Source organism: Narcine bancroftii, chromosome 2 (genome assembly GCF_036971445.1).
Source record: "Narcine bancroftii isolate sNarBan1 chromosome 2, sNarBan1.hap1, whole genome shotgun sequence".
In the NCBI taxonomy this organism is placed as follows: domain Eukaryota; kingdom Metazoa; phylum Chordata; class Chondrichthyes; order Torpediniformes; family Narcinidae; genus Narcine; species Narcine bancroftii.
Genome location: NC_091470.1, coordinates 88,811,744 through 88,826,355, shown reverse-complemented (window position 1 = coordinate 88,826,355; position 14,612 = coordinate 88,811,744). Strand labels below are relative to the sequence as shown.

The window sequence follows — 14,612 nt, the reverse complement described above, 5'->3', positions numbered from 1 at the left end:
CTCAACAGTATCCAAAACAGTATACATGTTATTGAGGGGAATGGCGACAGGAGTAGCCTGCACTGCCTGCCTGTTTGCTTTCCCCCTCCTGACACCTAGCTACCATCCTCCTACCTCCTCGGCATGATTGCAGCTCTGTAACTCATGTCTCTCACCCCCGCAGACTCCTGAATGATCCGTAGTTTATCCAACTCCAGCTCCAATTCCAAAACATGGTTTGAAAGGAGCTGTAGTTGGATGCACCTCTTACAGATGAAGTCATCAGGGATACCGTTGGCTTCCCTGACTATCCACATTCTGCAAGAGGAGCACATCCCTGCCCTGGCTGCCATTCCCACTGTCTTATGAAATAGAAAGTTAGAACAACCTGTCCTTAAATGTGCCTCCTTGCTGAATCCTTTTGTTCCTCGACAAGGTCGTTCTCACCTTACTTGAGCTCCTGCACCATCCCCTCTGCCTCTGCTTGTTTTTGAGAATAGAGGTGAAGCAGAAGGTAATTCCAGAGTTCAGTGTTTGGGGGTTGAAGGCACAGTGATCAATTCTGTATGATTAAATCTGGGACCAGTTTCTTGGTAAGTCTCCAATATTTAATCTACACAGAACTTACCTTATGTTCGTTCCATCACTCCATCAGATGGAGATAGAGCATGCCACTCTGGGTCAGGTTGTTTCATTGCTCTTCTTCGCTAGCCACTATCCATCTTGATCCTAACTCTGGATAACCAACTCTCCATACTTACTGCAGCTTTGCCACCTAATCCCAAGAGTGCTGTGGTCTGACGGGTATTTTTGAATGGGAGGAGCACCACAACTTGAAGGTGAGGAATATATCTGCTCTACCTCAGGAATAGAGGAAGATGGAACAGGGGTATCTTTAGGGTTCTGGGCATTGCACATTTCTCATACTAAGTTTGCTTTGCCCTTTTCATTGTTCATTTGAGTCACAGGAAGATACAGCACTGAAAAAGGGCCTTTAGACCACAGAATCTAGACCAGTGGTTTTCAAACTTTCCCCCGCTAAACTCGCATCCCACTTTAAGTAATCCCTATGCCATCGGTGGTCTGTGATTAGTAAGAGATTGCTTAAGGTAGTATGTGGGTAGAAAGAAAAAGTTTGGAAACCACTGTTTTAATCATATCTAACTGACTCGTTATGTGCACAGTTTCAGAACACCACAGGAAATGGGCCAATGACAATTTTTCTCAAGCAAAAAATTTCAGTAACAATTGGGTCTGGAGCAGTGATTCTCAACCTTCCCATTCACATCCCACCTTAAGCAATCCCTTACTAATCACAGAGCACTGATGGCATAGGTGGGCAGTTTGAAAACCACTGTTCTAGACCAACAATCAACCACCCATTTTTAAATTAATCTCACGCTAACCCACATTGCATTAATTTTCCCCCCATTTCCCACCCCACGATTTTAAAACTCACCTCCATACTGGAGGCAATTTGCAGCGGCTGATCCACTTACTGACTCCTGCACTTGGGATGTGGGAGGAAACCAGAGCACCCTGGGGGGGGGGGGGAACCCATCTAATCACAGGGAGGGGCCACAGACAGCACTGGGGGTGGGGGGAGGGATGGGATTGAACCCAGGGTGCTGGAGCTGTGAGGCAGCAGCTCCACTCACTGCAGTCCAATTAGACCAATGCCTTTGAAGACAATGGAAGTCTAATTCCAATTCCAAAGGGAACAGGTTACTAAAACAGAAACTGTGCAGTAATGATGCCAGATAGCCACTGCTCAACAAAGGGCAGTAAGGAATAAGCAAAAAAACTAGGATTGAAGATGTTCCAGTGAGCATCATCTGCTTTTGCTGATTGCATTGCGTGATTCTCCATACCTCCAGGACATTTCCTAACCAGCTTTCCCTCCATGCTCCTTCCATAAGAGCTCTTCTTGATTAACTCCTTCCTAATTAAGATTGTCATTTAGTGTTGATAAACTAAATTGAAAGATTATTCTTCTATTAAAATCTGTTGAATTGTGGTTTATTAGTTTATTAGCTTTGTCATTGCCAATAAAGTTGAAGGACCTGGCTGATACTTTGTGGCCAATCGAAGTTATGATTTAGGATGACAGAAAATGAGAAAAGAATAGAAATTCCAAAGAGAAAGAAACACAAATTACTGGAAACTTACAGAAGCTTAATTGATGAAAGAATGATGTTTTGTTTTGAAATGGAACCAGAAAATGCTGTAAGCACTCAGTATCTGTGGAAGGAGAAACAATATTTATGTTTCCAGTTGAAGGCCACGTGTCAGGACCAGCAAAGGGAGAAAGCTAATTTACTAAGCTATGGAGAAGGTGTTTGTGAGGTGGGGGTGGGAAGGGGAAATGATGAATGGAACAAAGGAAATATCTCTGATATGGTGATTGATTGTTGTGGAGATAAACCAATGTTGGTAATTGGATTAATAGATTAACAATGGAAATTAGGGAGAGAAAACATACGCAAAAGAATGTAGAAGCACCAAAATGCAGCACCAAAATGCAGAACAGTGGGATTTCCAAGCAGATCAGATGATGGATGAACTGTTTAACTTTAATAAGAAAGCTAATTATCCCAACAATGTATAAATATACTTCAAAGCACAAGCAAGTGTTGCAAAGTACAATGTTATAGTCTATCAGAATGATAAGGATTAAGGTTAATTTGAACAAGAAGGAGCAGAATATATCCAGCAAAGAAAAGCAAGTTGTACATTGTCACAAGACTGAAGAAAGACAGGACAAAGATGAGATGCCATTATTATCTTGGGAGCTTTGGGACTCAAGCAAACCCAAAGCTGAACTGAAACCCAAGAGATGGAAAAAAGAACGAACCGAACCAAGAGAAAAATGCACAAACTAGACAAACAAAGGAAGACAAGTACAGACAAAAACAAATATCCAAAATGAAACGAAGGAAAACAAGTTTAAATTCAACGGAACCCCGATTTAACGCGAATTTGGATATAACGCAATGAGATGTGCAGAGCAACAAAGGGATTTAGGAGTTGTGGTAAATAGTACCCTCAAGGCTGATACTCAGGTAGATGGTGTGGTGAAGAAGGCATTTGGAATACTGGCCTTCATAAATCGGAGTATTGAATTCAAGAGTAGGGAGGTTATGATGAAATTGTACAAGGCATTGGTGAGGCCAAATTTGGAGTACTGTGTACAGTTTTGGTCACCAAATATAGGAAAGATATAAACAAAATAGAGAGAGTACAGAGAAGGTTCACGAGAATGTTGACAGGATTTCAAGGTTTGAGTTACAGGGAAAGGTTGTGCAGACTGGGGCTTTTTTCTCTGGAGCGTAGAAGATTGAGAGGGGACTTGATAGAGGTGTTTAAGATTTTAAAAGGGACAGACAGAGTAAACGTGGATAGGCTTTTTCAATTAAGAGTGGGGGAGATTCAAACTAGAGGGCATGGTTTAAGATTGAAGGGGGAAAATTATAAGGAGAACATGAGGGGAAATTTCTTTACGCAAAGGGTGGTAGGGATGTGGAATGAGCTTCTGACAGATGTGGTCGAGGCGGGATCATTGGTTACATTTAAGGAAAGACTGGATAGTTACATGGATAGGAGAGGACTGGAGGGGTATGGACCGGGTGCTGGTCAGTGGGACGAGGAGGGTGGGGATTTGTTACGGCATGGACTAGTAGGGCCGAACTGGCCTGTTCAGTGCTGTAAGTGGTTATATGGAGTCATTGGACTCCTTAACGTCCACCTTTCATTCTTTGAGATGGGACATTAAACAAGACCATTTTAAAAGATGCAGTACCAGGGATGGTCACCCTGTGGAGCAGCAGATGTTTAGAAGTGGCGTGTCTAAATGATTATAGTAATGTTTATCTTGGTGGGAATTTATCGTGTGGACGGGGTGGGGGGGGGGGGGGTGGGTGGGGTGCGTGTTGTTCAGAACCAGGGGCAGGGGTGAGTGCTGCCACGAACAGAGGGAGGTGGTGGGGTTGCTACCGTGATCAGTCGGTGCTTTTAAGCTACAGCACCCGGATAGTGGATAGGTCGGGTCAGATACAGCAATGAGCTCTCTGAACCCTTCTCCATTAACAATGGCGTGAAGCAAGGCTGTGTTCTCGCACCAACCCTCTTTTCAATCTTCTTCAGCATGATGCTGAACCAAGCCATGAAAGACCCCAACAATGAAGACGCTGTTTACATCCGGTACCGCACGGATGGCAGTCTCTTCAATCTGAGGCGCCTGCAAGCTCACACCAAGACAAAAGAGCAACTTGTCCGTGAACTACTCTCTGCAGACGATGCCGCTTTAGTTGCCCATTCAGAGCCAGCTCTTCAGCGCTTGACGTCCTGCTTTGCGGAAACTGTCAAAATGTTTGGCCTGGAAGTCAGCCTGAAGAAAACTGAGGTCCTCCATCAGCCAGCTCCCCACCATGACTACCAGCCCCCCCACATCTCCATCGGGCACACAAAACTCAAAACGGTCAACCAGTTTACCTATCTCGGCTGCACCATTTCATCAGATGCAAGGATCGACAATGAGATAGACAACAGACTCGCCAAGGCAAATAGCGCCTTTGGAAGACTACACAAAAGAGTCTGGAAAAACAACCAACTGAAAAACCTCACAAAGATAAGCGTATACAGAGCCGTTGTCATACCCACACTCCTGTTCGGCTCCGAATCATGGGTCCTCTACCGGCACCACCTACGGATCCTAGAACGCTTCCACCAGCGTTGTCTTCGCTCCATCCTCAACATCCATTGGAGCGCTTTCATCCCTAACGTCGAAGTACTCGAGATGGCAGAGGTCGACAGCATCGAGTCCACGCTGCTGAAGATCCAGCTGCGCTGGATGGGTCACGTCTCCAGAATGGAGGACCATCGCCTTCCCAAGATCGTGTTATATGGCGAGCTCTCCACTGGCCACCGTGACAGAGGTGCACCAAAGAAAAGGTACAAGGACTGCCTAAAGAAATCTCTTGGTGCCTGCCACATTGACCACCGCCAGTGGGCTGATAACGCCTCAAACCGTGCATCTTGGCGCCTCACAGTTTGGCGGGCAGCAGCCTCCTTTGAAGAAGACCGCAGAGCCCACCTCACTGACAAAAGGCAAAGGAGGAAAAACCCAACGCCCAACCCCAACCAACCAATTTTCCCCTGCAACCGCTGCAACCGTGTCTGCCTGTCCCGCATCGGACTTGTCAGCCACAAACAAGCCTGCAGCTGACGTGGACTTTTTACCCCCTCCATAAATCTTCGTCCGCGAAGCCAAGCCAAAGAAGACCCGGATAGTGACCCAGGTGCAATTCGTGGGGCAAAGGCACCTTTTAAATTGAAGGGGGATGGCCCCAGTCTATCGCCAACCCGGTGATTTAAATGGGATCCCGCCCCTGCGATGACGCGGTGTGATACGTCACGCCAACTCGTCTCCCCCCCGTCCCCTCACCAGCTGTCAGTCTCCCTCCCACTGTCAATCGCGCTTCCCCCCCCAACCCACGGCAGCCGACGCCCCCTCTCCTCTCTCGCCCGTTGCAGCCGACCCTTCTCTCCCCCATTCCCCCCCCCCACTTCGCAACATCGACCTCACTCGCCCCAATTGTGGCCCACGCCTCACCCTCCCCCCACATCTCCACCCCAGGCCCTGGCAGAGACCCCTCTTCCCCCCCCCCACCCCCATCACCATAGACATTTCAGCCAGGGTTTCTCTGTGTGATCCCAGGGCCATTTTGCTGTTCAGGCCGCCGGTCAACGTGGACTGGGTAAGTTTACCTGGGTCCCCTGACTACCTCTCAGGTCGGACAGAGACCTGGTTAACTTTGGATGACAATGACCGGTCGGACCCTTTCAATGGGGCGCTAACGGGCCAAACTGCCCGGTTAACCCCATTTTACAAGGCTGTTTGAAAGCACCTAGTGTGTGTATAAATTGTACACAGTAGTGAAACCCTGATTTAGCGCAACCCTGCATTTTTCGCGATCTGATATCTTGGACCCCAACTATCGTGTTGTAATGGGGTTCCACTGTATAATCTGCGATGAAAGAGAACAGGATGCACCTCAGAGTTCATTGCTACTCACCATTCCAGGGCAAAGCAATTGTGTATGGTTTAGTTAAAATGGACATCATTAGAATGAAGTGAATCATGAAAGTCTAGAGAAACTGTGATTGACCTTGAAGAGGACTCAGGCCCGAAACATCGGTAATATATCTTTAACTCCTATGGGTGCTGCGAAACCTGATGAGTTCCTCCAGCATTTTTGTGTTTTTAATCATGAGAATGAATCATATGGAACCAGTTTAAAAAAAACCTACTTTTCTGCAGATTTCACTCAACAAGGTTAATTTTTTTTCGAGGAAAACTATGTGATTTTTTAAATGATGATAATACCTTACTCAACATCACAGAATGCAATGTCAAACGTGATTAAAATAGTTGCAGGCTTCGAGATTTATATTCCAATAGACTAATTTAAATTTTCCATTTGATTAAACAATATGTAATAAATGTAATGGTGAATTAATTCTCTTCAGTTCGTCTGAAGTGGTGTGTGGCAGAGCACAGAGAAACAAACAGCAACATTCCCTCTGGAGAACCAGGCTTTAAAATTGAGAAAGCTGGAACTCACTGCAGGAGTTCTAAGTAGAGTTCATAGATTTGGCAACAGAACTTGTGAAGAGATTGCTGTAGGTCAGGGAATTTCAGTTTCCATGCAGCTTTTGAATTAAGTCTCCACTTTTGGGGATTAGCAACTCGTACCTATCGTAACTTGACTAAGATAATTCAATCTGTTCAACTGCTTTGAGAGTACAGCAAATGAGAAAAGGTTGGTCCTATGAGTGATTTGTTTATTGCTCCATATGCAACAAATGAAGGCAACAAACCACTTTTGGCTTGTCTGCTGCATCCATTCAATAGCTAACCTCATTGAAGCTGAGTCATTCTCACAGCAGTCCAATCTGTCTTTGTAAAAGTTAAATATAGGAACCAGGTGCATAATCCTTTGAATTGCTGTGAGGGAGTTTAATCATTCTAAGGAATTAAATAAGAAAGACTGAAGTTGCTGGGGTCGTGTACGATACACAAATGTACAGGAGAAACTCAGCAGGTCACACAGCATCCAAAGTAAGCAATAGGGGTTTTTAGGCTGAAGGCATGTAATGGCACAATCAAGGAATTTTGCCACTACACGGGTGGCAGTCTAAAAAAAAGGAACATGTAGGACCCCTACAACATTTTGGAGGAAGTCTGCAGTGTAAATCATACCGGAAAAATTCATTGATAGTCTACTGTACATCCAACCACTAGGACTATTGCAATCTAAAAAGGTGCCCAGTGTGAATGACCACAAAGGCAGTAATTATGTTAATTTTTTCCGTGATTTTTCCTGACATTGCAGTCTGAACAAAATTTATGTTTTGGGCCTGGTTGGTTATCCTTTACTTCCTATGGATGCTGTGTGACCTGCTTGGTTTCTCCAGCACTTTTGTGTATTGCATCAATCTAAGGATATTCTATTTAAGGAACTGTTAAAAGTGCTTACATGAATCATTGTCCAATGCACATCTGATGTCACTCTTTTTGTGATCTGCTGTGACTCATGAATGGTGTGAGTTCTAGCATTACTTAATAATTAAATCCCATCCATTGCCACCTACACCTGACGAACCAACCTGTTTCTCTTTCTCAGCACCGACATGTGAGCTGTTTCTTCTTCCGCAGATGCTGCCTGACCTGCTGAGTTTTTCCATCATTTCGTCGTCTGTATTTTACTTGTAGAATTTCAAATCATTGTTTCTTAAAAAAAGTTGAAGATTACAACAATCTGGCACACTTGTAAGTGACACTGAAAGGAAGGAGGTGGTCAGTTTTGGAGAGAAGGGAAGGAAAGAAGTGCATTGGAAAGCATTCTAGTTTCATCAATTCCAGCCCGTGGTCATTATTCAGAGAGGAGGAGGGGTGAACGCGAAAAAATAAACCCCACAATTGTTTTGTTTCCTATATTGAAGGTGGCAAGGAGGCAGTGATAGAGAAGCCCCAGAAAGAAAAATAGCAATTTACCAGATGTTGCTCACAGGTAGGAACTACATTAGATGCATGTGATAGTACAGATCTATCACCAATGTATATAGTGTATATAGTTACAGTATCTAGATTGTGCTTACAGCGATTGGCTGAGAGCTAAGCCACGCCTACTGTCTGGGCCTTAAAGGGTTGTGTCCCTAGCCAGGTCGGATCATTCCGGACTGGTCGGCCACCTGTGAAGAGCTCCTGTGTTTTGCTAATAAAAGCCTTGGTTTGGATCAACAAGTCTTTGATTCTTTCGACGAGCTCTACAATGCATCTTGGCAAAATATGAGAGCACAATGAAAATTATCATTTTCAAATTATTTATCGAGAGTGTGTTTTCCAATCAGCAGAAATTCCCCAAATAAATTTCCCATCCTTTTGTTGACCACCCAATGATTCCAAAAGAACACAAGGGTTTAGTCTCCCACTGACAGTCTAAAACCTGAAAGTTACTCATATTATTTGGTATCCTGTGTCACTTAAAGTATCAAGCCAACTGCACAATGAATTCTGATGGTCCTACAGAGATCTACATTTCAATCTCAAACAGTGCAAATATTGTTTGAGTACCGTTTCCTGTATGCTTCTCAAAGAAATCAAGACAACATTTTACCATCCAAGAAATATCACTAAGATGCAGTAACACCTGTGAGATTTGGATTCTGTGCGTGTTCCTGATTGAACATAAATGACTTCTCTTTGGAACTACATTGAATCATTTAACTTACCATATTTTTAATATTCTAGAAGAAATATTGTCACCAAATTTTTTCTGAGAATATTCCAACATTTAAAAAATACATTAGGCTAACTTTTTTTTTAGCTCCTAAAAGGAAACTAGGAGCTGTAATCATAAAAGTGTGACATCCTTATCACTACCAGGAAATAAAGAAAACACTTTGCAAATCAGAATCAAAGTTCTCAAAATCACTCCATTCAAAATAAATTAAATTCAAACACACAATTCCCTGCGGCACAAACCTCATACTTCTTTTTCTTCCGATAATAGTCCTTTAACAACTTAAATAAACACCGACAATTTAACACAAGGCCATTTATCAGTGTGGAGAAAACACACCCAAATGTATTTCACTTAGATACTTTGCAAGAGACAGGAGAAGGAAATGACAAGCAAATAAGTGAACTGGAGCAGGGCAATGGGCAGTTACCTATTATCGGTGCTATATTTAATCCAGATAACGTGAGAAGTCATCTAGTACTCAGCTGCCAATGAACAGAAAATTGGACCATGTGGATGAATACTCAGTAGCACTCCTTGAGAGGGTATTGATATATAGTTGGGTGAAAAATAAGTCAGAAATGGTGATCATGCAGGAAAGGAAGGCCAACTAGATAGCCCTTCAAAAAAAAGCACCACAACTTCAAAAGTTTAAATGTTTTTCTTTTAAATTTAATTTAGAGGAGCAGCACAGAAACAGGCATTTGAAATATGGGAAGAAACTCCTGTGGATATGGGAGAACATACAAACTCCTTACAGACAGTGGCAGATTTGAACCCAGGTCACTGCCGTTATAATAGTGCTGCGCTAACCATGCTGTCTTGTAAGTTGTAGAGTGTACTTCTATGTACACTCTATGGGTCTTGGCATAGATGGTATCTTCTTCAAAAGTCAGACAACAAAATAAGAGCTATGGCCAAAAAAAAATAATTCTGAGGTAATTTTAAGTGATTACAACAATAAAGGGAAAAACAGAAAGTGCTGTAAATACTCAGGAAATCAGAGTGAAACAGACCAGCTTATTTTGAGTTCTGACAGTGTCGGAACTGAAGTATCCTGTTTCTGAGCTTGACCTGCTGAGAATGTGCAGCATTTTGTGTTCTTGCTTTATATGTCTAGCACCTACAGTTTAAAAAGAAATTAAAATTTTAATTATGATTTCATCAGAAATGGGAATTTTTTTTCCATTTCTCCTTTAGATAGCCTCTTGTCCTTCCTATCTTCAGTGTTGCTATCGACTTTACATTTAGGGCCCCAAACAGTCCTTCCAAGTGAAGCATTATTTCTCATGTGAATCTGCAAGGGTCATTAACTGCAACTGGTGCTCCCGTTGTGCTGTTCTCTACATCACTTCGTTAAGCACCTCAGCTCTGTAAGCACAAGAGCATGGCTCTCCCATTGTCCACCAATGACTTTTCCCTGTCCCATTCCATCGCTGACATGGCCTCATGCACTGCTAGACTGACTTCACACGCAAATTGGAGGAACAACACCTCATCTTCCGTCAGTGCACCCTCCAACCGGATGGCATTAACTGCTCCGGTTTCCGTTAAAACTCTTCTCCCCATCCTCTAGTTTAGCTCTCTCTTCCCTTTTCCCCATCTCCTTTCACAGAGCCAAAACAATTCTCACCTTTTCTCTTATATCTAATTAACACCTTTTGTCTTTTGGTCTGGACTCCTCTCTCCTCAGTTTCTTCATCTTTTCTCTCTCCAGTCTTTAATTGAAATGCCTGTCTGCTTTTTGCTTATACCTTGAAGAAGGGCTCAGGCCTGTAACATTGGTTATATATCTTTACATCTTACAGACACAGCATTTCTGTGTTTTTACTACAGTCACATCATCTGCAGACATTCATGTTTCACTTCATTTGGCCTTAAACTGTACTGGAGTGATCTACGGTATTTTAATTAATTAGAGGATCATTGAATTGAATACCCCGTGGGAAATTGAGACAGGGTTGATGCAACAACTCTACTTTGAAACAGTCTTGTGGACTCTGTTGAAGGCTCCTTGACCTGAAACACTGTCTCTGCTTCTCTTTCCACAGATGCTGCTTGACCTGTTAACCACTCTTCACACAGAAATATCGACCTCAAAGATAGACATTGCTTTCCATCTTGGTTGTTGTACCTCATGTTTGTTTTCTTTCAAGACATTAACTTTACCTGCAAGAAATTAAATTCCAAAATTGCCCACTCTCTTCTCGAAATACAGTCTTATTTCATTGCAATGGACTGCGAAGAAGGAGAAGGTGGTTCATCCCAAGGAATTTAATAATTTCTGCAAAATCTTACTGGAAATCACATCAATTTAAGTTTGCACATTAGATTGCCTCTAATTGCATACAGCTCCTTGAATGGAAGTTCCCAATTTACACACACATGTCGAGGGTCTGGAACACTGTACTTCAAGACAGTAGTTGGGAGCTGGGTGTCCACAGTCCAGCCAAGGCCGGACCTGTCATCTGGACTTCACAAGAGGAACCAGCCCTCTGCATCTGGCCCAGGTGGGAATGGGTATCCTGCAGATATTATCGTCAGTGATTCCAAATGGCAGGCTTGTTAAGTTTAGCACATCCAACATTGGAAATCTTCCTCAATTATCACGATGAAGTAAAATTATGGCTGGAGCAAATAATTTAGCCAGTCATATTCTTTGCAAATATTATGTAAATAACCACCAAGCTAACTCGAAGCCCCAAATTCACAATGAACAGAACGGGAATCTGACGCACTAAATTTCTGGATTTATCTGGGAATGAAGCGATTCAAGTCATGGTCTGGTAATGGTGGCATGCTCACAGAGTGTGATGATTCATTCAACCTAATGGGCAATGGGTTCACTCTATTGATTTGAGAAGAAAACCACAGTATTCTCACTCGAGTGTATATTCATACAGAGGAGTGAGATATTACTGTCCAATGAATGATTTTCATCAAGGTGAAGATGCAAAGTTTATTATGTCTTGGTTATGATCCACTGTGTTATTAAAGTCCATTCATCTCCATGTGCACAAAAAAAAAGCTTTCTTGACAAGAGGATGTGGCACTTTCCCAGGACCTTTGTGTTTTTTTCAATCAGTGAGTATAATTAAAACAAAAATATGCCCATTTGGTTCCTTTCATATTTTGCATGTTCACAAACTTAAAACATATTTGTTTTATATTGTACAATGTGACCCTGGAGAAGATAAATGGAACAAAGTACTGTCATAAACTAGAGAGCAATTTACTCAGATGATAAGTCCTGGTATTTTTACAGTGAAGTCATGTTTGGAATGTTAAACATCTCAATAATTGGCGAGAGTCTATCCTAAAACAGGAGCTAGACCTCAGTAATAAATACATTCCAAGTTTCATAAAACATACCAATGACTTTCTATATCTTGAAACAATGAAAACGTGGATCAAATCCAGAAATAGAGTTAAACAAGAAAGTCTGCAGGTGCTGGTGTCAAATGTGATACATAACTGTGCTGAAGAAACTCAGCAGGTCACACGACATCCAAAGGGTAAGCAATGCTTTGGGCCTGGGCCCTTTATTGAATAAATTCCTGCTGAAGGGCTCAGGCCTAAAATGTTGGTTACACTTTCCTTCCTATGGATGCTGCATGAACTGCTGAGTTTCTCCAGCACCTTCATGTGTCACTCAAGTCCAGGAATCGATTTTTTAGTTTCATATCCCGTCTGCTGATTGCAAAGTGAGGTTCTGAGGGACCTCTCTTCTTCATGCCTCTGTAATATCATGACATTGAAATGAATGACCTCCACTCTGCTCTGTAAGATCAGAGGTTGGAACATCGACAACGTAAGTCCAGTTTTCAGGCAACAAGGTTAAACTTTTTAATGCACGTTGGGCAAAGTTCTTGTCATTTCTACTTACAGAATATGAACTTCAGAAAAGAAAAACTATGATATAAAGTAGTATTCCAAAGATGAATCTTTCCACTATGTGTGCTTTACTGCTATGGGCATAATAGTCCATGACATCAAGAAAAGATCATAAGACAACATAGGCCACCACTGTACAGAGACAACACATTTTATATGAAGTCATAATGTGACAGTTTGTTTTCCACCTTTCCAACTTGAGCAATATAATTTGGAAGCTAAGGTAGTGCATTTATGAGATGACAACACAATGAAAGAGTGTCTTTGGGAACAAGGGATCTTGCTTTACAACCCAGGATCACCGAAAGTGGCAGCACAGGTTGATAAGGAGACAAAGAAGGTGTGTGATGCTTCCCTTGATTAGTCAAGATACAGAATATAATAGGAGGGAGTGTTATGTTGCAACTTTACAAAATATCGGTTAGGCCATAGTTGGATTGTACAATTCTGGTCAACACCCTGGAACAAGGAATGGGTGCCAAGGTTCACCAGGATGTTGACTAGAATGGAACATTTTGGTTGTAAGATGAGACCGGAGGGGCTGGGTTTGTATACCTTGGAGAGGTATACAAATCTGGAAAGACATAGATAGGGAGGATAGCAGAATTTTTTTTTCCCCTGTACTATAGGAATCTAAAGCTGGGGAGCTTTGTTAGGATAAGCTTAAAAGTTTTGAAGGGCATCTGAGAAAGAACATTTCAACTCAGAGCAGGTTCCAATCTGAGAAGGAGTTGAAGACAAGTTTTCTCATGATTTACACTTGAATCACTATTGCACTGAAGGCTAGAGACCAAGTGCAGGTAAAAGGGATCAGCAGAGATGGATTGAACAAAGTGGCTAAAGGGTCTGATACACAAACGTGCTACAGAAACTCAGCAGGTCATGCAGCATCCACAGGGAGTTAAGGGTAACCAATGTTCTGGGCCTGGGCCCTTCATCGGGCCTGAAACATTGGTGATCCTTTACATTAATGCTGGATTATATATAACCATATACAACACAGAACAGGCCAGTTTGGCCCTACTAGTCCATGCCGGAACAAATCCCCATCCTCCTAGTGCCACTGACCAGCACCAGGTCCATACCCCTCCAATCCTCTCCCCTCTATGTAATTATCCAGTCTTTCCTTAAATGTAAATAACGTCCTTGCTTCAACCACCTCTGCTGGAAGCTTATTCCACATCCCAACCACCCTTTGCATGAAGAATTTTCCCCTCATGTTCCCCTTATAATTTTCCCCCTGCAATCTCAAACCATGGCCTCTGGTTTGAATATCCCCCACTCTTAATTGAAAAAGCCTATCCACGTTGACTCTCTCTGTCCCTTTTAAAATCTTGAACACCTCCATCAAATCCCCCTTCAATCTTCTACGCTCCAGAGAAAAAAGTCCCAGGCTGCTCAACCTTTCTCTGTAACTCAAATCTTGACATCCTGTCAACATTCTCGTGAAAATACCTGCTGAGTTTCTCCAGCACATCTGTATATTGTACTTCACCCCAGCATCTACAGACTTTCTTGTTTATCTCCATTCGGCTGAAGGGTCTGCCATTGTACTAGATAAATCTATGATTCTAAACCTCAAATCCAGAATTTGGTATCAGGAATTCAAGATTCCTCAATAGGAAGAATGCTCACCGCATAAACACCAAAACCAATTGACTAGAAAATGTAAGAGTTTGTGGTATGGGATTTGAATTAACACACTAGATGCTGAACAAAAACAAAAACTTTTAAGGACTTTTCATATACTTCAGTGAAAAATTTCATATCTAGGATTTATTAGCATACAATAGATCAGCCAATAAGTGTTTGGACTCTGGAACTCACTGCCTGAAAGGTTGGAGAAGGGAAGTACTCATGTCACATTTGAGAAGAGCCCAGAGAAGCTGTTTAAAGACATAACTCACAGGCAATGGAGCAAGGTCTGTAAAATGG

At 42.5% G+C, this 14,612-nt stretch overlaps 1 protein-coding gene across 2 annotated transcripts in view; it reads right to left on the bottom strand.

Moving 5' to 3' along the window:
- LOC138753875 (cysteine-rich motor neuron 1 protein-like) overlaps positions 1-14,612 on the bottom strand; it is a 300,852-nt gene that overhangs the window by 43,242 nt on the left and 242,998 nt on the right. The window lies entirely within an intron of this gene.